The sequence below is a fragment of the Ochotona princeps genome, chromosome 9 (genome assembly GCF_030435755.1).
Source record: "Ochotona princeps isolate mOchPri1 chromosome 9, mOchPri1.hap1, whole genome shotgun sequence".
NCBI classification, from domain to species: domain Eukaryota; kingdom Metazoa; phylum Chordata; class Mammalia; order Lagomorpha; family Ochotonidae; genus Ochotona; species Ochotona princeps.
Window position 1 is genome coordinate 42491735 of NC_080840.1, and position 26172 is coordinate 42517906.

The window sequence follows — 26172 nt, forward strand, 5'->3', positions numbered from 1 at the left end:
TTCAGTTTTCCTCCCTCATTGCCCTCTGTACTTTTTGGGGGATATTTAGTTCTTGGTAGTACAGCAATATTTTTCAAATCTGCATTTGCTTTCTGGGCTAGTCCCTATTTCCAAATGCATATCAATGTCCAACAGTTATCACAAAGGGAACAAGGCCAACTGAAAGTCCTGAACTTCCCCTTCTCAAACTCTCTTTGACTTGCGTTCATATTTCAGTCAATAATATTTTTAGTTGTTCATGTGGAAACAGTAAAAAAAAAAAAAAAAAAAAAAAAAAAAAACAAGCAAAATCACACACAATAAAACTCCAAACCATTAGCGTAAAGCAATGATAGATGTTTGGCATGGTGATGAAGACCCACTCGAATATGGTATGTGGGACACCCACATACCATATTGGAGTGCCTGGGTTCCAGTATAGGCTCTGCTTTCAATTCCAGCTTCTGGCGGCAGTGGAAAATCGGATAGTGTGTCACTTCCATCCACGTGAGAGATCTTTGCTGAGTCCAGCCTCCTTGTGTTAGCCCTGGCTATTGCAGGCATTTGAGACAAGGTACTGCTAGATGGGAGATCTCTCTTTCTTTTGGCCTCTCAAACAATTTTTTTAAGAATGCAGGAAGTTATCATTGACTCATTCTTTTTTCCAATCCCCCCCAATATGTAATGATCTCCAGGTCCATTTCTAGCTCCAAACTATTTCATATCTATCCCTGGGTTTCTTCCACTTGTTTGTACTTGTATCGTTGTTTTCCTGGATTGACTGCCTTCCAATTTTTGTCTCAGTTGCTTGCCGCAGTTATTTTTCAAGTGTGCACATGTGCCCATTGCACGTTGGGTGCTTTAACTTCTTTCTTCTCACCTGAGAGTGGCATTCACGCTCCTGGAGCGGGCAATGGCCTTTCATTACTACTGCTGCTGAGTCTTCCAGCTGAGGCTTTGGCCGTCCCCAGGCTCCGCCCTGTTTCCCAGCCGTGCCTTTGCCCAGGTGTCCTCTCTGTCAGCAGAACTGAGCTCCTGAGTTTCTCCTTTGTTGTTTTTTCCAGGTGTCTTCTTAGAGGTCATCTCCTTTTGAGTCTTCCCCCACCTCTCAGCACAAAGCATATTTACTTGCTTTATCTTGCAAGCTCTCAGATCAGCTAGAATCGACTCTTACCCCATCCCACTGTTCTCTAGATTTTTGCTTGCATCTCTTAACTCGCCGCTGGATTGAGTGTGGGCTGTCTCTTCTGTGCTTAACAGTGTTCAAGCCCACTGATAAGTATGCAAATGAATTAGCTGGATTCGAGGAGCTATCGGAGGATACATTTGTATCACTGCCTAATCAAATCAAGATAGAAATGGTGACTTGCTTCATCACGGAGAAAAATGGACACAAAATGAAAAAGTGTGGTGATGCCTGTGCCTCTCACAGGGTGTAAAAGAATGTTCTGTGTGGTTTTATTTGCTGCCTCTCATAGATTGGTCATACCAACATAAAGTTAGTGCAATAAATGAGTGTCTACTTGTAAAACAATGCCATATCTAATAAATTGAGATAAATGAACCCATAGGAAGAAGAGAAAGATCAGACAAGTTACTTAGAAAGAAAAGAAAAGCACCAAAGGAGATGAGGGTGACTGGAAAAAAAAAAAAAGATTGTGGGAAAAAAAATACAAAAACGATACCAAAGAATAGTCAATTTGCTGCCAATAAGGAGCTGCGGGAAAAAGAAATACAGGAATGAGAGGAAACCCTGACAGGATGCAGCTTCACAATTCCTTCAGCGCGCAAGCCCAGGCAGGCTTCTTGATATTGTCTCAAGCGTGTGCTCACCCTGACTCTCATATCCAAGCACATGTTCTCGGCAAGGGACAGTAGGGTCAAAAGGCCAAAGCTACAACATTATAATAGAAATCTGTCTCTCCGATTACAGGCACTAGCTGAGAAACAAAACTGGCCAGCGTTGTAATCATCTGATGAAATAACTTCATACTTAGGAATTTGGCTTTAGATAGTGATGAGATGTCCATGGGTTTCAGTGTCATGGTCATTTTTTTTTCATCTGCTGCAATTGCATAGGACTTAAAAGTGATCCATACCAAATGATAATACTCATTGAGGCCAAAAATAAGAAGAAAACTTTTACTGAAAGAACACAGAAAAGACCAAAATTGCAGTTGCCAATTGCTTGAAGAGGGATAGAACTGTAAAGATCAAACACTTGGCTATCTTCCCCTGCTTTCCCAGGCCACAAGCAGGGAGCTGGATGGGAAGTGGAGCTGCCGGGATGAGAACCGGCGCCCATATGGGATCCCGGGGCTTTCAAGGTGAGGACTTTAGCCGCTAGGCCACGCCACCGGGCCCAGCACATTTTATTTTTAAAGTGTGATCAGGTAACACTTGCCTCAAATTTCAGATCTACGTCATGTAATATGTAACTTATTGCTAAACAAAGAAAAGTCCAGATTGGGTAGAAGGTTTTCATTAAAAAAAAAAAAAAAAGTATAGGATAAGGGCCAACATTGGAGCTCAGGGAATTAAGTCGCTGCCTCAGTGCTGACACCCCGTATAGGCATTGGTTCATATCCTGGCCTCTCCACTTCCCATCCAGCTCCCTGCTCACGGCCTGGGAAAGCAGTTGAGGACGGCCCAAAGCTTTGGGACCCTGCACCCACGTGGGAGACCCGGAAGAGGTTCCTGGTTCCCGGCATCGGATTGGCGCGCACCGGCCCGTTGTGGCTCACTTGGGGAGTGAAACATCGGATGGAAGATCTTCCTCTCTGTCTCTCCTCCTCTCTGTATATCCGGCTTTCCAATAATAATAAAAATCTTTAAAAAAAATAAAAAAAATAAAATGTGCTTTCTTGATGAATCCATCAGTAATAACTGCCTAGTTCTACTTATAAAGACAATGCCATATCTAATAATTTAATTTTTTAAATGATATTTACAGAGAGGAGTAGAGAGAAAGAGAGTGATCTCATACCTGTTGGTTTACTCTCCAAATGTCCATAACAGCCAGGGCTGGATCAAGCCGAATCTGGGAACCAGGAACTCCATGTAGATCTCCCACATGGATGGCAGGAACCCAAGTACATGAATCACCTGCTGGCTCCCACGGTGTACATTAGCAGGAAGTTGAAATCAAGAGCAAAGCCAGGTCTGGAATCCAGGCTCTCATGGCACATCCCAAGTGGCATTTTAACAGCTACACCAAATGCTCACTCTCTACCCATTTTAAAGTTAGTCAAATACACAGGAAACTAAATCTTTTTCCAAAACATGAGTTCTAATAAGCTTCAATTTCAGAGTACTCTCCCATCTATCATTAAGGCCATCTATCATTAAGTAAACCTTTGTGTATGTATCCTTAATTCAGAATTAGTAGTCTCCATCTTTTTAATCCTCTTCAAATAACAACCTATTCAGTAAGCACTTGGGTACAGGCAATTTCACAGGTCCTATCACTCTCGGAATAAGGTTCCATTGGATCTGCCCAGGAATCGCTCATCTCAGGGGTGATGCTCCCATGGGAAGGCAATGGAGACAGAAAGCATAGCGCTTGCACTGAGCCAAGTGATTAGCTAGTTGGGATAATCATCACAGAAGCCTCACAACAGAGGCCCAGGTCATCATCGTCTGCATAAGGCTCAGCTAGAGGAGGAAGGGAGACAGAGTGTGAGGTTGGAAGGTAACACTCTTCTGCGCAGGCTTCTTTTACATTCTGGAAAGGGAGTGGAGAGACCCGAGCCAGGTCTTCATTTGAGACAACCTGAAGTGGGAGGCCAGCCAGAGGCAGAGTCCACCCGCAGGCACTGACTCACCTGGGAAAAGCCCCAGACTCTCAGGTTTGCCTGCTCCAGTCTCACATCACAGCACAGCCCATCACCTCCTCCTGGAGACTGAACACTCCCCCCAAAATGTGGGAAACATGTTCGGATGCACAAGCCAATTTGATTAAGAAAATTGGTTTTGACTCCCGAAGTTGTGACTAGAAAAGATGATGTCACCATCTTTTGTCTGTGTTTACAAAAGGTAAGCAAGAAGGAAGATAAATGAACTTGGAGTACGACTGACTGCTACTGAAACAATAGCTTAGAAGTTGAGAGCAAGGGGCCTGGTGCCATAGCCTAGTGGCTAAGTCTTCATCTTGCATGTGCTGGGATCCTACATGGGTGCCAGTTCATGTCCTGGCTGCTCCACTTCCCATCTAGCTCCCTGCTTGTGACCTGAGAAAGCAATAGAGGACGGCCCAAAGTGGGAGACCCAGAAGAAGCTCCTGACTCCCGGCTGCTGGCCTCTGATTGGCTCAGCTCCAGCCGTTGCAACCACTTGGGGAGTGAACCAGTGGATGGAACATCTTTCTCTCTGTCTCTTTTTCTTTCTGTAAATCTGTTTTTCCAATAAAAAATATATTTTTAAAAAATTGAAAGCAAGTCTGCAGCTTCACCCTGCTGCCTTCCTCCCATGTTATGCCTTTTGCTGACTACTGTGTGGCCTGGGGCAGTGCCGGCCTCTCAGACCTTTGTTGCAAGGTTTCTGTGATGACTATGTGAGCTGGTGCATTTATAACTGTGCCTGGCACGCAATGAGCACACACGCCAGCGTTCCAGAGATGGCTCCTTTTTAGCTGAAGGAGCTCAACACAATTTAGTGTCATATATAGTCCCTCGTTTGCAGAGACATCTAGGCTGTTTTAGCTTTTTGAGGAGCCTCCATATGGACCATCTGTTCCACTTCTGGGTACATATCTGAAGGAAATGAAATCAACATATGAGGTATTTGGTCGCCATTTTCACTACTGTACTGTTCACAGAGGCTGGGGCATAGAATCAACCTAAGTAGCCATCAGCGGGTGAATGGACAAAGAAAATGAGTTTTATACACATGATGGAATGTCCTCGAAGGATAAGAAATGATGAAACTGGAGATCATTATGTTCTGTAAAGTCAGCAAGACATAGAAACAGAGTACTACATGTTGTCGCTCATGCTTGGAAGCTAAAAATGTTGACCTAAATGAGAACGTAGAGACGTGATTACCCAAGATTGAGAGTGAGGGCAAAAGAGGACAGGGGGAAGTTGGTAACAGGTTATGGAAAGATAGATGGAATCCCTTGTGGCTGGTGTTGTGAAGCAATGAGTTAAGCCACCACCTGTGGTACCAGCTTCCCATATGAGCAGCGGTTTGAGACCCACCTGCTGCATTTCCTGCTGTGAACCTGGACAGGCAGCAGAAGATGGCCCACACGCATGGCAGAACTGAGTGGAACTTCAGGCTCCTGGTTTTGACCTAGCCATGCCCTGGCTATTACGGCTATTTTGGAAGTGAACCAGCAGAAGGAAGGCCTCAGTTTCTTACTCTGTGTAACTCTGATTTTCAAATAAATTAACCTTTTCAAAAACAGTCTAAGTATAGTAGATGACTATAGTACACAATGTCCAATTATATATTTTTCTGAAAAAATACTAGAGAGGAGTTTGTAACCCCAAACACAAAGAAATGACCAGAATATTAAATTCTTATGACTTACTAGTTTAAGTTTACTCATATACATGTGTTGTAATATTATCCTGTGCTCTATAAATTGCACAAGTAGGGGCCCGGAGCAATGGCCTAGTGGCTAAAGCCTTGCCTTGCAATTGCCCGGGATCCCATATGGGGGTAACAGTTCATGTCCCAGCTGCTCCACTTCCCATTCAGCTCCCCACTTGTGGCCTGGGAAAGAAGCAGAAGATGGCCCAAACCGTTGGGACCCTGCACCCACATCAGAGACCTGAAAGAAGCTCCTGGCTCCTGCTTCAAATTAGCTCAGCTCTGGTTGCTGTAGTCACTTGTAGAGTAAACCAGTGGACAGAAGATCTTTCCCTGTCTCTTCTTCTCTCTGTAAATCTGCCTTTCCATTAAAAATACAGTAATCTTTTTTTTAAAAAAATGTATAAGTAGTACTTGTTAAAATCTTGGGGATTTTTTTTTATTAAGTGTGGTGTTTTTAGTTTTTTCTGTAATGGAGTTTTCTTAGTTACCCATATTGAATATCCCAGCCAAGTCACTTAGGTAACAGTAGGTTGATTTTTTCAGTGTGATCCCTATGGCCACTGCACTCGTGATCCATGTAGGACAGTGGAGCGCCAGCTCATCAAACCCACACAAACTCTGTAAGAAGGAAGACACTTTGTAAAAATTGACATGTAGTCCTAGCCCCAAGCAGCATCCCACACATTTAATGACGGTAGACGAGAAAGAGATCCCAACCTTTAAATCAGGATAAAACAGAAGGGTTTCAAAGGCAAAGAAGTAAAACTAACTGAACCATCCCAAGATCATCCCTTTCTCTCCATGCCCTTGGTTTATTAGACAGTTTGCCTGCTAACACTGCTGATTAGAAACAAGCCCCTGGGTGTGTGTGTTTCAGAACCATGGAAATCAACAAGGCTATACATAGAACAGCAATTTGCTCTGCAGCCAAGAGGTCCCCACAGATAGCGGAGATCCAGATCTTGCTGAAGAAAGGAAGCACTGTGTTTCCTTATTTTTCTAGCATCCCAGGCCTACAAGTCAGTACACATCCTCTATAAAATTAGCTTTCTATTTAAGTAAATATTGACAAACTCTACTGATTATTATAAGGACTTGGTTTGTACAATTACACCACTAGTAATGACAGATCTCCCTTTTGAAATATCAGCAATACATTTATTCAGTATTTTCATGTTAAAGGTAATTTAGAAACAAATATTTAAGAATGATCATATATTTACATGCATAATGAATCAGCAAGGCTAAAATATCATTTATGCACAAATGTGCTTTGATAAACTGTGCATACGACTGTGGTTGAACTCAACTGAAGAACATTTTTTTAAAAATGGGTTCGTAGCTATCCGTGCGATGCTAATGGCTTTCTCACATTTCCTTAATGATGTTATAATTACCTATGGAATATAGAAAGCCACTTCCCATCTGCCCAGCACAAACATGTCACCTCCTGTTCGTCATTTCCTTACCGAGACACTCAGGACTTCTCCACCAATTTTCCAGAAACTTTGCGTAATTTTTTTTTTCTAATTCTGAAATTTCTTCTCCAAGTTGAGTTAAGGAGAATTTCCTGAACATTGGACAGACATATTTTTGGATATGGAAAACAAGCATATAGGTCCCTATGGAGTATTGGGGTGAGCCTAAGCTGTGAAGGGCTATGGTGGACTTCCGAGCTTCCCCTCCTGCCATTCCTTCCAGCAGCCTGCACTGTTTCTCCTGGACTGACTCTGAGAGCCTCTTCTCCAACCTCTATCTGAAACTCTATGAGTGGCAACAAAACCTTGCTTTGGAGGCAAGCCTTAGGGCTGCCTCACTTTTCATCCAGTGATGCTCAGGGCGCCCCACAGCTCTTCCTATTGAATTTCTAAGCATATGACATTCCTGAAGACTAGCTCTCAGAGGTCCCTGTAATGAACTCTGAGCTTTGTCCCTTACCACATTGCACTTGGTGGCCTGCCCGATGCGTGGGTATGGTCTTGTGTCTTCTTGCTATCTCTTCTAAGAGGGCTCTGCCACTGGATGTGCTTTTATGGATAGATCAGTTTTGCAGCAAAAACAAAGATTTCCAGATGCTATTAGAATTTAACAAATCAATTTATTCTTATTCTCACAATCTCTTGAATTATTGTGTTTCTGCTCTATCCAATACAGCTCCCCTTCAAAGTTTCACCACAAGCGAAGCTTTAACTGGCTCCTGAGGTCACTCTAGGGTTGGAACAGAAGGGCATTCACACTCTAGCACAATCACTTCTGTTGTATGTGAGCACAGCCTTTGTCCCTCATGAGCTCTTGTGAGTCAGGTATAGGTCCTTGGCATCATTTTACCAGCATGCTCACCAAGACTCTGTCCAAAATGAATGTGTGCCCAGCAACAGGAGTACCTGCCCTGACTCCTGTCTGAGCTTCAGCTTAGAAGAGCATCTTACTGACTAACCAGCTGCACTTTCCCATCCTGAAAATGACCCTTACTCTGAAAATCACAAATCTGACATGCTCCAAAGTCTACTGTTTTTTTAGTGCTGCCATAACTCTACAAGTAGAAAACCCCAAACGTTGTGCTATGTCCTGTGTTGTAGTCAAAACACAGACACACTGTAAGTGTGGTATAGAAATGTTTTTGGGCCTATGTAGAAGGAGTGTAGGAAACAGTGAATGTTGTGTGTGGACTTGGATCTTGTCCATAAGATGTCTCACTGGGCATATGTGAATATCCTCAAATCCAAAAGAAACCCTGAAATCCCCCAGGCAGTTCAAATAATGCTTACTCAACCTGCATGTTCTCCTTCCCAGCACTGTTCCTGCCCCTATTCCTGTTCATAATCAACAAATCTCTAAACTGGCCAAGCCCTAAACAGGAGTCACACACAGTCATCCCCCGCTCCAGCCAGAGCCCACAAACCCACATAGCATCCACTTTTCAGGGTTACCTAAGTCCTGCCATCTTCTTACTGTTCAGATTTGTCAAGTGTTCTTTTCTTGCACTGACGCTGATACCACCCTAACTCAGCAATGACCATTTGTTACTTGAATAAATGTAACAGTGTTTAAATTGGTGTCCCTGACCTTGGATCCCCTTCCTTCCATCATTGTTTCCATAAGGAATCATCTCTTGCATGTGCCCTGCCCATTGGTAAGAGCCCAGCACCTTTGATACGATTTCACAGACCACTGCTGTTTCATCCTCTCTGTCCTTTATTTTCCCTTCTACTGGCCACCATGCCTGATTTTTCCATAAGGTGCCCCGTACACTCACTATCCCTCCTTCTTCTTTAATCCTCACCTGTTGCTCTTCACCTCCTCCTACTAGGTGAGTTTTCCAGGTTTGGGAGGTGAGTGACCAACATCGCTCTGGCACAGTGATCAATTTGTGCTTGGCTATCTGTCTGCATTAGACCAGCCAAAAAACACAAACTTGAGAATTACTGATCAGAAAGAGCAGAAAAAGATCTGCTAAGTTTGAAAACCAATGTGACTGGGGCCAGAGTGCTGGTGGCTGTGCACACCTACTGGCTCTGGCGCTATCACAGACTGACCAGTGAGCAGAGGCTACATCGTAGACACTGCCAGACCCCCAACTCCAATTTGTTCAAACTGCTTCATCCCCAGTCTTTTCAGTCACACCAGCCCTTTGAACCTATTTGAACTGGTGTTTTTCAACTTGTAAACAAAAGAGACTTGACTTGCGCAGATGGGAAGATACAGACCTTGTTGAGCAGGCCTCTTGTATCTTCAGATACTCCATACCTTTTCTTACCTCCAGACATTTACACTAAGCACCTTGTTTTCTGGAAATTTCCTTTCCTTTTCTTTGCTTGAATAACTCTTGTGCATTCTTCAAGAACCAGCCAAGATTCATGACCCTTTCATAGTACTTTTTTTGTGTGCCAATTGCCTGTTCACTTTTGTAGTACTCCCTCTGGAGTACCACCTCTCCAAAGCTGGAGTCATGTTTTATCATTATAGACCTCTGAAACCACACCAAGGTACTTCCAAAAATGCATGAAAAAATAGAATTAAAGACAAATTTACATCAGTGCAAAACTTTTGAAATCCAAGCATAAGAGAGAACTTCAAAAAGTTGGTGGGAAATGGTTGTTATGAAAATACCTTGGAAGAATTTCAAAGCATTTTTATGCCAAGATGGACATCTTTTAATTCCATTTTCTATGAACATCCTCACCCTGAAATGTCCATTATCAAGTATGAAAGAAAAATGAAAGCTTCGAAGAGAGATAAATTGGATTAATTTAAAATGTGATTTGTGTATTTAGGAATCACTCCTTTTTACTAAATTCTGGAGAATGGATAAGCGTAAGGGTAAGTTAGGAAACATGGAAACCAACTGCAGTCGTCAGGCAAGAATGATGGCATGGTGACCATATCTGCCTGGAGAGACAAGTGAAATGGTGGACTCAAGATATTCAAAGGATATGAACATAACATATGAGAATTCTTTTCTTTCTCTTGATTGTAATAAATCAGGGGGGGCAGTTCTTCTAAGAACTTTTATCTTAACATTTCCTCTTTTCAAATAATACAGGAATGTATTTAGATAAATCTTGCCCAATATTTGAAAATGAACTCTATTTCCTCACAATATCATTTATTATGGAAGATTATTATGCACATTTGAGGGCAAGCCTAGGGATTGAGGTCTCCTAGCTATCCATCTTTTTATATTACTAAAATCAAATTCCTGTTAAAAGGAATTGCGAACTAAAAATGCCATCCTAGAATTGTTTTTGAAGCCAAAGTTAAAAAACAATTATAGTTATGTAGACAAAAGCAGAAGAATTTGGAAGTTTCTCTTTCCTTTTCCTCTTGATTTTTCTCATAGTTGACATTCCTTTGCCACAGAACAAGCTCTCTGTCTGCACATCTGCCCTAGGTTTTGCTCTTACAGATGAGGATGCTCCAAAGTCAATAGGTATTGTCTCATGTTGGAAGTCTTCGTGTTTCCTTTGAATGTTTTCCTATGCAGAATAAAGATACACTCGCCTGACATGGCTTCTGCTTTCATGGGACCAGTTGGTCAGGAGGTGCCTGGGATCCTGTTGCCCAGGGACTCTCCTTGTAATCTGTCCACACAGTTCACCACACTTCTGGTTCTGATTGCCAGGCAGTGTGCATTAGGTGATATATACACCTGGTCAATGTCTAGAAAGACACCAACTAGAGAACTTTCATCCAAAAATATTGGTTTCCAGTTTTTGGATTCCAGGAATTGTTCTTAAGAAGAAATACAAACATAGCACATGGTGGCTCTTCTTTGATTTCTTGCTAAATGTTTGACCAGAAGATATCACTGAGAAATTTCAACTTTAATCTATGTTCCTACTTTTAAGAATATAGTTAAAGCATGATATTTAGATTACTTATATTCAAAGGCGGGATTTTCATCCATATTTTATTTCTACCATAAGACTGTCATTTTAAAAGAATAAAGTCCTAGCTCCATCAGAAAAGTAAATGGTTAGAATACTTAATTACATCAGTAAGAGCTGCATGTTCACTGGGATTATTTCATGAACTTTACTACCAACTCATTTTTAAAAACATGTTTGAAGGAGCATTTGGCTAAACCTTTAAGATGCTGTTTCGGACACTGGCTTTGCATCTCATAGTGCTTAGGCTGAGCATCCTCCACTGCTTTGTATTCCATCTTCCGCTAGTGAGCACCCTAAAAGGCAACAGTAATGGCTTGGGTGACCAGATGCCTGCCACCCCTGTGAGAGACCTGGATCTGGGCAAGCCTTGCTGTCAAGGGCATTTGGAGAGTGAACCAGCGCTGGAAGATCTCCTTCTTTCAAATAAAACTAAAATAAATGTTTTAGAAAATGTGATGAGATTGAATTTTTCTTGGATGGTGCTTAATCACCCTTAAGTTATAGCGTATGTCATTTTCTTTCTCAAAATATTCAAAGATAATTTTAAAGTAGAGAATGATTTTTGGTATATTGCTAAATGTGAAAGCTGATTTGGGGAGAATTTAAGCATTTTTTTCCCTCATATGTTAAGCAGTGAACTCTCTTGCTCATTCATAATCCTAACGTCTGTTTTTGACATCAGAGATTACTGAATTCCTCACTGGCAATCAATCAGTGAATACAGCCAAAGCCTTACACAGCATTACACTAGTATGCTTACCCATCAAAATGAGAATGTGTCTAAAGGCTTAATTGCCCAGGCTCTATCCAGGAACCCTACTGAGAGGATAGAGAACTTGTTCTTTGTTCCATTTTATTTGAACTACCTTGAGGCAAGGCCATGCACATGTGAATTATGGAGAATAAAGCTCAGCCAGGCGGAACATCAATGTTATTTATTGTGTGCACAGATCACATGGAAGGGCATTTAGCAGGATAAAAGGTGACAACATTTTCAGAATTGCTGGAAGGAGAGAACGTACTTTGGAGGTATTCAGATGACCTTTTCTGAGAAAGTTGTCACAGCTTGGTACATATTTCTGCACAAACCCAACTACGTGTCCAAACTGTTGACTATTTTGATCACAGTTCTTGTATGGCACTATCCCCATCTGGGCTGCTTCTGAGCAAATCAGCAGAGGCAGCACACGGTCCTGACGCTCAGTGATGGGCTCCTTATTCTTGTCTTAGCCCCAGCTTTCCCGAATCACAGAACCACCCCAACCACACCCCTGCCCTTGAGCTTCCAGGTGTCCCCACTCCCTGCTCATCTGCCCTCCTTTCTAAAGGAAGGGTGAGTAAGATCCAGCTCAGGCCTACTGTGGAGCAGTCCTGCTTCTCTGATGGAAGACCGCTTCCCACAGAGCCTCAAGAACACCTGTTTCTGGCCATTGCAGCTCCTCTTTCCCCCCTCCCTATCCCCTGGCATCCACCAGCCCCCTGCTGCTGTCCTTGGGGTCCTGTGTTCTGTAAACTGTCAGTCTTCACAGTCACCACCTGTACTCTGAAGTATGACAGCTGGTACCTCCTTGACCCTGAGACAGTTCCAAGTTTCACTTTGTTCAAACCTGATTGTTCTTAGCTAGTATCTAATCGACAAGCAGTCTGAATAGTGCACTTTGGTTGGTTTGGATGGGAGATTATCTCTAATTCCTTTTATTGGGGAAAGTAGATCACATAGTGGTAGAGAAATCTCAGGTTCCACTGCTACTCCTAGTGGAAAGGCTTCTCATTTTTGTTTTTCATTTTTATTTATTTAAGCAGAGGGATAGGTCTTTCCAATCTGGTTCATTCCCACAACATTTGGAGCTGGTGACTGTGCAAAGCAAGGAGCCAGGTCTCCCAGATGGGTGGCAGGGACCCAAGCATTTCAACATATCATCTATTCATCTGTTGCAAGAAGCTGAAATCAGAAGAGCGAAGACTTTACCCCAGGGAATTAAAAAGTGGTTCTTGGGTATCCCAGGATTATATGTTTTTAAAAATGTGTTTGATATTCATTTGAAAGACAGCAAGAGAGAGAGAGCGAGAGCGAGAGAGAGAGAGAGAGAGAGAGAGATTGTCCATGTGCTGGTTCATTCCCCAAATGTACCAGCCAAGTCTGGGCCAGGCCAAAGCCAAGAGCCAGAAACTCCATCCAGGCTTCCTGTATGGGTAGCAGGGGCTCAAGCACTTAGTCCAATCACCCACTGCCTCCCAGGGGCACTAATAGGGTCTGGGGACTTGAACTGATATGGGATGCTAGCATCACAAACAGTGCCACAATGCCAGCCTATAAGTGAGGCCTTGACCACTATGCCAAATGCCTGTTCCCCTGAAGGGCTTCTGCCATGACCAGCCAAAGCCCACACCATCAAGAGTATTGCAAGTGTGATGAGGTTGCTGGTGTTCCACTGTAATAGGATTGTGTACCAACAACTGTCTCCAGCCCAGGACCACCTCACCTCTCACTCTACTTTGCCTTCTCAGAAACAGCCCAGGAGACATATTCAAACTGTGTCATCTCCTCTTCAGTTCTTTAGCGAGAGAAAGCCAGAGTCCTCCTCCATTCCCAAGGCTTCCTACTACATTGAAAAGCCAGGCAAGGAGAGAAGGCAGCTCTGGGGTTGCCTGTCCATGCTCCATGCTCTGAGGTCTGGCAGGCACTGGCGACAGTTGCAGAGGGAGGAAGCTGCTGTCCTTGAAGTACAATTCTGCTTTCTGTGGCCATGTTTTGTTCTTCCAAATACCTTTATCACCAGCCCCTACCAAGTTTGCTACTCTGCAAATCCTGACTTGTATTGTCCTTTAAGAAGAGAAAGAGAGAGAGAGAGAGAGAGAGAGAGAGAGAGAGAGACTAGGTGCTAACTTGTGACCCAACAAGTTAAGGTATTATCTGCAAAGTCGGTCTCCCATATGGCTGCTGGTTCAAGTCACAACTGCTGCACTTGTAACGCAGCTTTCTGCTGATTCACCTAGGAAAGCAGTAGAAGATGCCCCAGGTCCTTGGGCACCTCCCATCCCCCTGGGATGGAGTTCCTGGCTGCTGGCTTTGGCCTGGCCCAGACTTGGCTGGTACGTTTGGGAAGTGAACTGGCACATGGAAGAGCTGTCTCTTTTCCTGGCTCTCTCTCTCTCCATAAACTCTGCCTTTCAAACAAACAAAATAAATGATTAAAAAAGACAAAAAGAAGGGAAGGCTGCAGGGAATCTACAAGTAATCGACTATACTAAATGTCCTTATTGTGAATGCCTACCAACTCAAATATGTCCCTGAACTCCTGACACAATTTGTAAGTTTTCAGGACATGTCCTTTCTTTTTTCTTCGGATGCTGTGCAGTATTTTCTGTTTTTATTTAACAGGAGCAAATGTTTAAGTAGGTGTCATCTTTTTAGGTGATTATAGTTTAATGAAATAACCAGATCTTATTCCAAAAGAGGGACTCAGCATCATCTTAAAACGTTTATGAAACAGTGTATCCCTCAGCCCCAAGTGTTGCAAGCATTGGTGAGTTTGCTGGCTTTAGAGGTGGTGTGGACAGAGGGAAGCCAGCAAGGAAGGAATGTGGAAATATACCTAGGCTGAGCTTCTCTTTGAACTTTAACCAGGGCCTGCAGGATCCCTCCTCTCTGGGAGTGGCTGCGGTGGGGAGTTACTCATTCTCTTGACTGCTGTTTGCACCGTTGAATCTGCATTCCTTCCAGAGGATATCTCGGGATGCAGCCCAATGACGCGAAGCTTGATCCTGTATAAGGAGACACGCAAGCTGCCAAGCAGCAATGATACTGGAGTCTGTGCATTCCTGATGCAAGACTGACGCCTGTGAGTGTCCCAGGGTCTTCCTTAGTTCCAGGTGCTTGGTGTTTACCATCACAGTGAGTCTGACAGCATCAAGACACAGGCACTTTTGTTAACCTGCTTTCAAGAAAATAGACTCAGAGTGATTCACACAACACGCAAAGAAGCAGCCATGTGACCTAGAATCTATCTAGAATTGTTCTTTTTTTACTCCAATCCTCTCCCTCCCCCATCCCTGCAAAACTAGAAAACTATGTGGAAAATCAAGAATGTACTTGAGGTTTCCTAAGGTCCATGGGCCCTACTTTGGAAAACATGAGGCAGTTCCTCTGCTATTGTATATGGAGCCCAGAGAACTGAAGACTGAACTGATCACATATCATATCATATCATATCATCATATCATATCATATCATATCATATCATATCATATCATTAGTCATCCAGACGCATGAAATTGTTCAGTCTATGTTCCAGTGGGTTTCTGCAGTGTGATAAAGATGTACATGCACTTGGCTCCATTGCAGCCCTGCCAAGAAGGGCAGTTGTTTTGTATAAATGCTAAATAAAATACCAAACCTAAATTGCTGAAGATGACTAGAAGTGAATTCAGAGGGACCAATGTGATTTTTAAATGAAACAATGTGTGTATCTAGTTAAAACCGAGCTCATTTCAAATGTTAACTGTTTAGCTTTTTTTGCTGTAGGGGAAAATGATCTGTATGTATGATGGCTCCAGTCCTTGAGCCTCTGCCACCCACGGGAGAGAGCCAGAGGGAGTTCTTGGCTCCTGGATTTGTCTTGATCCAGCAGCGACTGTTGTGGGCATTTGTGGAATGAATAAGCAGATAGGGAGCCCTTTCTGTTTCTTCCTCTTTTTCCATCACTTCTTCAAATAAGTAAAAATATAAATATTTTTAAACCCACTATACTCAATATGTGATATTAAGTTTTTACTATAAAAAGATCATTTAGAATTACCATAGTTTAAATTTTTATGTAGCAATCGACACTCTGCGAGTAGACAGTTATCAATCGTTAAGATCGACAATTATTATAAAATAAAGGAAATATATGTATATAACTAAATTCTATCCTATTGGTCATTTATTCTTGTAACAACCTGCCTGGAGTAAGTGGCAGATCTGTCCCTGCTCTAAGTGTGATTCTTCTCTCTCAAGAATTAAAAAGAAACTTTTGAAAAGAACTGGCAGTTTCTGCAGGCACTTCCTGATGGAGCCAAGAAGGGCCAGTTGCTCCCTGGATCTCATGCAGTAAGATCTACATGACATTAAAGGGACACTGTCAGTGCCCATGTAATGGACAGCTGCATGCACTTCTTGCCAATCTGAACATGACTGCATTGAAATGTGGAAGAGGGTCCATTTTCCTCCCAATAATTTTGAATCTTCTGTAGAAGTTGCTTCTCTTTTCCATTAGGAGACTTTATAGTTATATGAAGTATGAGCAACTCAAAAAATGAATGAAATCCTTACTAGCAGTCTAGCGCCACCTATTGGCAGCCAAGTATAAGCTGAGTTTTGGTAACACGGAAAAAAGGAAGAAGGGCTCTTCTGATTCTCTTCAGATTTGTATATCTATCTACAAGCTTTACGATGATGACCATAGTTAAATATTAGAAATGACTATAAAGATTAAATTATTTGACACTATAGTTTAGAATGTTTAGCTTCATGTTACCCATAAGGTTGCATATGCAGTAACTGTCTACATTTCACTAGTAAAAAGAGGAAGAGTCTAGAGAACAAAGAAGGAAAAACTACGTAGCATTTTCACATGTTTTGCATATGAATTTATTTTTATTGGAAAGTCAGATTTTCTTAATTTTCTTAATTTTCTTAACAGACATATTTACTACAGAAAATGTAGCAATTTGCTACACAAAATACTCTGTATATCTGTATACATTCTATCTTTTACAACAATTTTTAATCTTTTTTCCCTTAAAAATTTATTTTCTTGCTTGACATTTTAGAGTTTGAAATAATAAGGTTATTTGAATGTACCCACTTATTTGTGTTAACAATAAATGGGCTGGGCCTGGCACAGTAGCCTAGTAGCTAAAATCCTTGCCTTCCATATGCTAGGATTACATATGGGTGCTGGTTCATATCCTGGCAGCAGCTCTACTTCCCTTCCAGCTTCCTGCATGTAGCCTGGAAAAGCAATAGAGGACAGCCCAAAGCCTTGGAACCCTGCACCCAAGTGGGAGACCCGGAAGAAGCTCCTGGCTTCTGGTTTCAGATCAGCTCAGCTCTGGCCATTATAGCCACTGGGGGAGTGAACCAGTGGATGGGAGAGCTTTTTCTCTGTCCTCCCCCTTTTTCTGTAAATCTGACTTTCCAATAAAAATAAATAAATATTTTTTTAAAAAAAAGAATGAATGGGCTACAAATGGTGGACTTACACATATAGTTGGACTGATACATACAAAAGCCAGGTTCTACCTCATGTAAACAACACTAACTTGAAACTAACCAAGCACCTAAGTAAATTGTAACGTAACAATGTAATGGAATATTGTTCAGCCTCACAAGGAATATAAATGCTGATCCATACTATAACATGCATGAACTATCAGTCACAAAAAAAGACAAATATTGTGTGATTCCACTCATGTGAAGTACTCAAATTCAGAGAGACAGAAAGTAGAATTCTTGCTACCTGGGCAGGCAGGAGAAAGAGGAATTGGGAATTGTCAATTCCCAATTTCCCAGAATTTCAGTTGGGGAAGATGAAATGTCAATGTAGACAGAGAATGCTATTGACTATTCAATGATGGCAATATAATGAATATTACTAAACTGTATAGTTAACACAGTTAATCTTACATACATTCTATTATATTTAAAACATAAGTATCAGTTTTGAAAAGTGGATCAAGTACCTAACTGTAAAAACATAATTACAAAATTCCAGGTGAAGTCATGGGTACAAATCTTAATGATCTTGGATTAGGCAGCAGTTTCTTAGCTATGACACCAAAGGCACAACCAACCAAAGCAAAAAGACAAACTATGCTTCATCAAGATTAATAACTATGCTTCCAGAGATGCCATTAAGAGAAGAAAATACTTGCAAGTCATAGCTCACAAGAGACTTGTCTCTGGAATATAAGCAGAATTCTTTTGGTAGATAACCAATTTAAAGTGGACAGAGTCTGAATACACATTTTTTTTCAAGGAAGATAGACAAACAGTTGATGCATCTAGGAAAAGATTCTCAACATCATTAGTCAAATTAACCCCACAAGGAGATACAAATTCATACCAACCTTTGATGACCAAGAAAAAAATATAGAGAGCACAGTAAGAACTGATGAGGATATAAAGAAATGGAAGCCCAGTGCATTCCAAGTGGGATTTGACAATGCTGCAGCCACTTTGAAAAACAATCTCAGTTCCTCAGACAGTTAAATATTGAGTTATTCCATTGCCCAGCAATTCCATGTAAGAGAACTGGAAATCTAAATCTTCATAAACATTCATGGCAGCACTATCCATAAGGAGCCAAGAAGCAGAGGCAGCCAAGTGTTGATGTCCTGATGAGTGGGTAAGTAACATGCAACATAACCACACTGGAATGATATTTATACTGGTCATGTCTGCAGATATCTGTGACTTACCAAAAATCACTGAGTTGTACACTTAAAAGAACAAATTATTTGATGTGAAGATTAAATTTCAGAGACGATATGAAAAAAAAATGAATCAACATTTGACTCAGTAACTTGCATTTTTTTTTTCTTTTTTTAAAAAAGATTTGTTTATTTTTATTGCAAAGTCAGATATACAGAGAGGAGGAGAGACAGAGAGAAAGATCCTCCGTCCAACGATTTACTCCCCAAGCAGCCGCAACGGCTGGAGCTGAGCCAATCCGAAGCCAGGAGCCTGGAGCCTCCTCCAGGTCTCCCACGTGGGTCAGGGTGCCAAGGCTTTGGGCCATCCTTGACTGCTTTCCCAGGCCACGAGCTGGGAGCTGGATGGGAAGTGGGGCTGCCAGGATTAGAACCGGTGCCCATATGGGATCCCGGGCGTGCAAGACGAGGACTTTAGCCACTAGGCTATTGCGCCGAACCCCCGCTAACTTGCTTTAAACGTAGCTTTAGATTGGACAAAACTAGAAAGACAAGTGCTAAATACCCTCTGCACTAAGGCATGTATGTGTTAGTGCTTAGATTGTATTAATGTAAACTTTATTATAGCACTTTATAATTTAAGTATTTTGTTTTGATGACTAATATCCACTAAAATGAAAGATTCAGGCATCATTCTTTATATATACATAATGTATACCCCTTTCCAGCAAACCACATGAACCAGGCATTTTGTCCTAGAAACTGTCCCCCAGCTGTGACCACCATTGCTCCTCTTCCCGGGATTACTTTTTATAAGTGTTAATTTCCTTAATGGAGAAGCCCTTATTTTCATTCAGACACCACTAGATCAAATCATTGGAAACATCTTGACTTTCTTCCTTAGAAGCCTAGGGGTGGGTTTCACAAAGCCTGGTGGTAGAAGCATGGTGAATGAGAATTCTTGGCGTGCCAGGAAGAAATACAGATCCAAGAAGTTACCTTGACCTATCATATCCTGGGGTGACTTTGATTCATAAAAAAGGAGAAAAGTTTAAAAATACCCTCCTTCTCTGCCTTGTTAAAGAGGCGTGAGTTTGAGTTTCTCCCTGCCTTTTACACAATGACAATCTAAAATGAGCCAAGTGGAAGACACTGCAGTCACCTGATGACTTAACGCTAGCTAACGGAGGCGGAAAGGGTGGCCAGTTAGACCTGTGCAGAGAGGCGGTAGCACAAGGTAGAGTTCAGGCGCTGTGACACCCACAGCAGTTTTCTCAGCTTATTGGAGGCAGAATTCAGTTGATAGAAAATCAGTTAACTATGAAGATACCTCAACAAGTTCATGGAAAATGGAATTTAAAGATTAATTTTATTTTTTTGTGCAAGCAGTTTTTTAAATCTGTGCATGCTGTCATCACAATACACATTTTACTATTTGAATTCCTCTTGCATGCATGCATCTAACAATGAAACCTCTGCTTTCAGTGATAATAGAAACAGGGTCATTATGAAAAAAGAAGGGTAAAATAGCATGAGAAATGGTTATTTCATAGGTGCTTTTCAAAAAAATTTTCTCTGTCATAGTTCTTTATTTACTAACATAAATTCAATATTTAGGACCCAGTGCCATAGCCTAGTGGCTAAAGTCATCACCTTGTACATGCTAGGATCCCATATGGATGCCAGTTCTAATCCCAGCATTCTCTCTTCCCATCCAACTCCCTGCCTGTGGCCTGAGAAAGCAGTTGAGGATGGCCCAAAGTCTTGAGCCCCTGACCAACGTGAGAGACCTGAAGACGCTCCTGGCTCCTGACTTTGGATTGGCACAGCTCCAATCACTGAGGTCACTTGGGGAGTGAACCAGCAGATGGAAGATTTTCCTCTTTGTCTCTCCTCCTCTTTGTGTATCTGATTTCCCGATCAAAAAAAATCTTTAAAAAATGTATTATTGGGCCCAGCGGCATGGCCTAGCGGCTAAAGTCCTCGCCTTGAACGCACCAGGATCCCATATGGGCGCCGGTTCTGGTCCCGGCAGCTCCGCTTCCCATCCAGCTCCCTGCTTGTGGCCTGGGAAAGCAGGAGAGGACGGCCCAAAGCTTTGGGACCCTGCACCCACGTGGGAGACCCGGGAAGAGGTTCCAGGTTCCTGGCTTCGGTTCGGCGCTCACCGGCCGTTGCGGCTCACTTGGGGAGTGAAACATTGGATGGAAGATCTTCCTCTCTGTCTCTCCTCCTCTCTGTATATCCGGCTTTCCAATAACAATAAAATCTTTTTTAAAAAATGTATTATTTAGTCTCTAGAAGCCCTTTCACTTTTACCCTTTTAAATATTATGTATGTATGGAAGGATCCTTACTCCTGTGTTCATAGAGTTGACTATTTTCCCTTTTCTTATTGGCACTTGTATCTTCTTTCTAGAACAAGATTTAATAAATGTTTGTTTATCCCTCATAAAGCTACTTTACAAGACAGTCACATGCACACATTCATTCTCTCCCCTTCTCTTTCTTCCAGTGCTAGAAGTTTCCCGCAGGATTGTTTATGGCTCTTAGTTCACATCACACCTTAATAATAAACAGAAGCAGCTTTTCCTTTGTTTTCCATTTTCAACAGTACACTAGTTAAAAATTGGCTCCCATCAAAAAAACCCTTTCTCCAAGTCTAATGTGCTATGCCATGTATATACATGATTAACCAGTACAATACGTACAGCAAAGAAACCAGGTGAGAGATTTATTGATTCTGGCTGAAACAAATTGAAAAGTAGCCTTGAACACTTTGTGAAGTCCATAATGAGTTCCACAAATCAACTTGGGAGCCAGTTTAGCATGTCCATTTAGTTCAGGCAAAGAGCCTGTGTTTGATCTAACTTAATAAAGTAATTCCAGTATAAAAAGTAAGTCAAAATGACTACATTCTAAAATTCAAGGTTCTTATTTTTCATTGAGAGAAATGATATTCTTTTCCAATATAGTCTATGATCACATATGTTTGGGAAAATATATTTTCTTAGATATCTTAGGAGATACTTTCTTTTACTTATTTAACACTTCAGGATAGACTTTTAGAATCAAAGAATGTCCCAAAGTTCACAGTTATTTCTAAGTAAAACTCACTGACTTGACCCTTCTAGAAAACTCTTTTGCCCTTAATGAATCAAAATTCAAACTGGGACTGAAAAACTACAACACAGAAGTATTTGGCAGAGTTATTATTATAGAATAGACATCCATTCTACTGGTATCATGCCATTTGAGTTAAACATATTATTTGAGACGATTAAGGCTATGTCTTCCAAAATTAAGTATAAACTTTAAAAAATATATAAATAATGAGAAATGAACAGAGAACAATAATTAAGACCTCTTCTGCTAAATAACTTAAAATAAAAATGGGGAGACTGTGTACATACAAGCACATACGAAAAATTATGACAGCAGACACATGATTTCAAACCCAAATATTTCATTACTTTTTCTTTATTTTTGAATCATAAATGAAATTTTTCTTTACGTCCTAAATTTTATTCATAGTATATTTCTGTTTCTCTTAGGTATTATCTGACTCCAGAGAATTCCATTTTAGAGAACTAGGTTAGTTAAGTAGATGCAATTAAACTGTCCATTTAACTGTCAAGAAATCTGATTTTTTATAAAGCCATCATTCCCCCGTTTTTCTGTAGCAGAAAATAAATTAAAAATCACTAAGTCTTCCAACATCTAAGTTAAATTTAAAAAGCCAAAAATGTCCCTTATTTTAACTACAATATACTGTTTATTTTGGTAGAAAATAATTTCTACTCATTTAAGAACTCAGTAGTAAGACATTGCTTTATTATTCTGAAGAACTCCTGTTTTCTTTTCTAACAAATGTTTCCAAAAGGAAAAGTCACCAGTTTCAGAAAAATATTTTCCTTTGGGGCAGGTAGGATCAATAGGGGGGCGGGGGGAGGAAAAGGTGTTTAAACAGCAGCTGGTAAAATCATTTGCTAACCCTCAGGTGGGGAAGTGAAGCTGACAGCCCCCACCTGCAGTGCTGGACTGGCAGTGAAATGGCAGCTGTTCCTGCACCTCAGAAAACACCAGTGATCTCCACATTGTGGTAGACTGTCACACACACTTAGGCTTAAATGAAAGCATTCTATTTCATGCAGAGCTCATTGCACTGAGAAGTATCTATTTATATGCTGAGTTCCAGGCACCTGAAGATGGTATTTTTACACCGAGCTTGCTCATAAGCACTTCAAATCCATTTGTAAAATCATTTCATTTCTTATATATAAAAAAAGATGAAATAGTATTGATGAAAATATATTCCTATGTAATTATCTCTCAGGCTCATCCAGTTCCTAATCCTATTCAGGAATCCGTGAACATTAAACTAAATTCCTTTGGTATGTTTTATTAAATACCCAAATATGCAGAGGACAGCATGCTTATCCAAAATACACTGAACCACATGTTTATGGAAACAAAGAATTGTTCGTTAAGTAAATGTTCGTCCATCTTTGCAATTAGCCAAATGCCACTTTTAATTTGATTAAATCAAGGTAAGCTTTCCTTTCATTGAATTCCTGCATAAACATTAGCTGCCACATAATCTTAAATAAGAGTAGAAAAGATAGGATGAAATTTTATTTTGCCTATTTCAGGCAGATAGGTGAGAAGAGAGGAATCATTTCCTTTACAAATTCTGGAGTAGATTTGTATGATAACTTGGGACAAAAACTTTTTCAGTAGTACTTACAATTTAAAATAGGAAATACAATATGGATACAAGACACATGTTAAAATATTAAGGTGAAAAATGATATCCTATGACTAATCACAAACCGATTAGTTCATGTCCTGAAACCTTCTTCTATGAACTACCCTGGGAAAGAAGATCATCCACTTACCGCTAGCAGGGGAGTGGGCTGGGGCAGGGGGCAGCTGGGGAGTGGGCTGGGGCAAGGACGGCAATATCCTGAAAGGTGTGACCTAAACAGCTTTCGCCTCTCAGCTGGCTTTCAGTTTCAAACAAGATTTGGACATTTTTGTCTTTTCCAGATTGGCTCTGACTTCTAATTTTGAAAATAACTGTGCTACTGATACAGTTTCCTTACTGTACAATTCACTCACTTAAAGTGAATTAGTATTTTAGAGTTGTGCAGTCATCAACAGAATCCGGTTTATAACACTTGGATCACTCCAAAAGAGAAGCCCTATACCTTTTCGCTTTCATCTCTCAATGCTTTGGTATCTTCCAAGCCAAGCAATCCAAAATCTGGTTTTGGTCCATGAGTTTGTCTAGTCTGGACTCTTCAAATAAAAGAAATCAAATTTTGTGGCTATGTGCGACAGACTTTTTTCACTTAGCATAATGTTTGCAAGCTTTAACATTTAATTAAAACATTTTTTTCCTGGGGGTGATAATTTGGCCTACCAGTTCAGAAGCAGGTTAGAATGCCTGGGTTCTGAACTGAAGTGCCTGATTTCAATTCCAGCTTGAATCCAGCTCTTGATTCCAGCTGCCTGCTGAGTCCTGGGGAGGCAGCAGAGGACGGCTCAAGTAATGGGCTTCTCACACTTACGTGAAAAATTTGGATTAAGTTTCTAGTTTCCAGCTTTGGCTCTGCCCAGCCTGGGTATTGTAGTAGATGGGAAATATTTCTGTCTGTCACTCTCTCTCCATCCCTTCCTTTCCTGTCTCTCAAATACTTTTTTAGGAACAACCAAAAAAAAAAAATTTAAAGTGACATGGAGAGGAACATAAATAACTACAATACGTTGTGACTTAAATGCTGTGAGCAAAATGAAAAGAAATAGTTATGAATAGTGAATTCTTTCAGTAGGAAAATCCTACTGGAATGGCAAAAGAGGATGTCCTCCAAGAAGACTTTGAGTCATAAGCTTTCCCTTTGGGAAAATGTGTCAAGAGCAATCCAGGCATATCTGTTTAACAGAGAAAGTGGTAAGAGGAAATTAACAAGATGCTTTCCTCATTGGTCTTACTCTTCTGTGAATAATCAGAGGGGCAAGACTGAAGGTGTTTTTTTCTGTTAATTTCTTATGAATACTAGTATCCCAGACACCCTAACTTGGTGTACGTTATAATTTAAATCAGCATTGAGACAATGCTATGGAGTATCGTTCATGGTTTGTTAGTTTTAATATGCTAGGGTCGCATGTCCCAGGCTTGGCTCAGGTTAATAACCTGCAGGATGCTTTTACTACCCATTTCCAGTGCCCTGTTTAGCATGGTAAGGGAGCCCCTTTGAGAGGGCAATTAGAAAATTGGCTTATGTTTCCCTAGGAATTTCTAAGCTAGATTAAAGGCACTCTCCGGGACCATATTAGTTATTGACGCTTAGTCTACCGACACAGTAAATATCATTGCAAAAATATCTAAGTAGCAGCATGTTGCACTAAGTCTTCACATGGAGCTGGGATGTTCATTATGATCTCAGTGAACAGGAATCCTTTAACCACCGGAGAAACAACACAGTGATCAACAAGAAGATGGGCACCAGGTTCTATGCAGGTGTAAAACTATGCGGACACGGAAACAAAGTTAACCGTGGAAAGAAACTAGGAAGTCATCCCTTGTTTGTGACTCTGTTTGAGTCCTGTCATCTCTCTGAACTTCATTTCCTCTTGTGAGGGGGAGAAGTGGATGCAGCAATACATTTAACTGGTAGAGATATTTTGAAGAATGAAGTATATATATGTTCATATATGCATAAATACTCTGCTAAGTGTGGTATAAATATTAAATTTTGCAAAACAATAGCTTTTACACATGCATGTCCTTTTGTAATAACAACTATTGTAGCAATTTTTGTACAAAGAAGCACACCATTTCAAACATATTTTAAGTCCATTGTATCAAAAAATAAATCTGCTGAAACCCTTTTATCTTCTGCATTTTAGTCCATGTTATAATAATTCTATAGAGTCACAAGTTTATTTTTCACCTTTACAAAAAGTTCTCATTGTAAAAACTTTAAAGCTATTTACAGATGCCTGGGTTAAAGCAAATGCACAGACACAAAAGAAACCTAAAATATGACCCAAAAACCATCTGAATAAGATAATTTGAATTCAAGGAAGCTATTAATAGAGACATTTTAAAAGAGTGGAATACACCATTCCAGCATTTATGACAATACAGCTGGCTGCAATGTAGAATGAACCAATGCAGTGTCCAATCAAATAATTACAAACACACTGAACAATGACCTTCTTATGTTAATAACAGGATCCAAATAAATCAGTATTTTATGTATTAAAATTGTCCACATGAAAACTTGCAATTATGGTTCTTTGGTTTTGATAGGAATAACAGGTACTTGAGATCTGAACAGATGTTCCCTAGCCAGGAGTCCACTAGGACTTAGGAAGTCGGAAGGACAGTGAGTTGGAGGATGGGTAGAAGGCATGACTGAAAATTTCTGGGTAAAGGGAATTTGGCCCAAGAGTGTAATCCCAGTAACAAAACCAATGGCATCTCCTGAGTCTGCCCTTTTCCCAGCTGAGCAGCTTTCTGGGGCAAGTGTGTTGTGGTACCCCAATGGGGAAAGGATTAAACCCATGGTTTTGGCTTCTGCTACCAGATCTGTCTCATTATACTGCTAGAAAACTCTCTTCAATTTTGTCATCAGAAAAAATAGAACGAGAGGGCCGGGCAGCGTGGCCTAGCGGCTAAAGTCCTCGCCTTGAACGCACCAGGATCCCATATGGGCACCGGTTCTAGTCCTGGCAGCTCCGCTTCCCATCCAGCTCTCTGCTTGTGATCTGGAAAAGCAGTCCAGGACAGCCCGATGTTTTGGGATCCTGCACCTGTGTAGGAGACCTAAAGGAAGTTCCTG

At 41.0% G+C, this 26172-nt stretch overlaps 1 long non-coding RNA gene across 3 annotated transcripts in view; it reads left to right on the forward strand.

Annotated features, from left to right (window-relative positions):
* Nucleotides 1-26172, forward strand: part of LOC131481142 (uncharacterized) — a 53121-nt gene that overhangs the window by 22957 nt on the left and 3992 nt on the right. The window contains exon 3 of one of the 3 annotated variants that reach the window (XR_009246077.1): nucleotides 17666-18002. The exons of 1 other annotated variant lie outside the window; for it this stretch is intronic. This is a non-coding gene — a long non-coding RNA (uncharacterized LOC131481142). Of the gene's footprint in view, nucleotides 1-14631; nucleotides 14887-17665; nucleotides 18003-26172 lie in introns of those variants that run through there. One more of the 3 variants, XR_009246075.1, reaches the window with a different exon arrangement.